This window comes from Nannobrachium achirus, assembly GCF_963921795.1.
Source record: "Nannobrachium achirus genome assembly, chromosome: 10".
Classification (NCBI taxonomy): domain Eukaryota; kingdom Metazoa; phylum Chordata; class Actinopteri; order Myctophiformes; family Myctophidae; genus Nannobrachium; species Nannobrachium achirus.
The window spans coordinates 64,995,872-64,997,787 of record NC_137819.1 but is presented as its reverse complement, the minus strand read 5'-3'; positions in this window follow the sequence as shown (position 1 = coordinate 64,997,787).

Sequence of the window (1,916 nt, the reverse complement as noted above, 5' to 3'; positions counted from 1 at the left end):
TACAGATATGGAACCACTCACTTCTAGATTTAACGTTTTCTCAAGTATTGAAAAGAAAGGATTGGTGTTAAAATGTTTTCCTTTACTCTGAGGGTGATGGTTCTGTCAGCATCCCTGTGTTGGCTGATCTGAGTGAACGGGTGGGGGTGTAGGGGTTGATCAGGTTTTGGAGGTATGGAGGAGCCGTATCTTTTGGCTGCTTTGAAGGTCAGCATCAGTGTTTTGTATTCAGCGCGGGCCGCAACGGACCGTTGTAAAGAGCTTTGACAGCCGATTTCCGTGTTATCCTCCCTTGGGATGGGTCTGTTATCACCCCTGTCATGCCTTGGCCAAGGCTCAGTAGTCGGACTACCAACTACCAGGAGCTGGTAGATCCGTTATCGCCCATAGACTTGTCATTGCAATGCGCATGCGCCAACGCATGTTCACAGGAACAATGTAGTGGTCGCTCCCTCAGTGAGAATCGAACCCGGGCCGTCGGATTACCAGTCCCCGACGCTACCGACTGAGCTAACCAGGCAGCTGGCGGACTTTCTTTTTTTCGCTTGGTTTTACACATGACTCGGTAACGGAACGCGACGCGGCGGTGAAAAATACTATGCCTAACCCTAAACCTAACCCTAACCCTAAACCTAACCCTAACTCTAACCCTAACCCTAACCTTAACCTCAGTAAAACTATGGCTAAACCTAATGGTAAAAAAAATATCAGAGCGGCGCATCCATCTCCGTAGCGTCCTCAGTAAGAACGCATGGCTAGAATTCCCAACCCCTTAGTCTCGAATCCCAGCGTGACTTCTTTTTTTCCCCTCGTGTGTTGGCGCATGCGCATTGCAATGACAGGACCAAGGCTGATATTAAGGCTGATATTGGGACTACCCAGCTCCTGGTAGTTGGTAGTCTGACTACTGAGCCTTGGCTAAGGTATGACAATATTGATAACAGTCCCATCCCAAGGATATGATAACACGTGTATCAGGTGGCTTTGAGCACTTGGAAAAGCTCTATAGAGATGCAATTTATTATTAGTTTGGTGAATATGGGTGAAATTGGCAGCCATATCTCAGACTCTGACGTGACATCAGGGACGTGCTGGCCATTGGGAAAAGCGGGACAACTCCCGAACGGCCGGTTCATTCCTGGCCGGTCCAGGCCGGCCATTAGGAAAAAAAATTAAATAAAATGTCGGCCTTTGTTCCATTTTGGGGGCTGGGCGGCCAACAAAGTAAATCGTCACTGTCGGGCAGAAACCTCGTATCTCCAAGTTTCACATTTGTAATTTTTTTTCTCGCAAAGCAAAGCAAAGCCCTGCTTCATCATACAAGGCCGTTGCACAAAAGTAGTGAAAACAGCAGATCTACAAGCACACAACGTGTGCTTGTAGATCGGCTGTTTTCACTAGTTTAAATCACTTTTTAAATGATGAATACAAAACATACGGTTTTGGACATACAAGGTTTCCACCCGACAACGGCGAAATATAACTCATGTAATTGGCCCACTGGCTTGTCACTTTGTCACAAATCTTTGAGTAGCAGCAGCGCTATAGAGAGAGATCTCTCCCTATAGCGCGCAATGAGGAGGGCCTCTCCAACTCTTTTTCCCGGGCTGAATCAGGGGCCCAGCACGTCCCTGCGTGACGTTGTCCGGTACTGGTCCAGAATCATAGACTGTATAAAAGATATGGACAAAGCGAAGCCATTGGTTTCTATGCAGTGCAAATGACACAATATGGGTCCTTGGCATGGATGTTGCCATCATAGATTGAAATGCAAACGGGGGAGGCTATTGGCTGCCAACGGTCACGTGCAACCGCAGGGATACATGGGAGAATGTGGTCGGAGCCTCCCGAAATACAGCACACGAAGAAGAACACAGCCGGCTGGTATCAGTTTAGTTGGTCACGCCCCCCGCAAC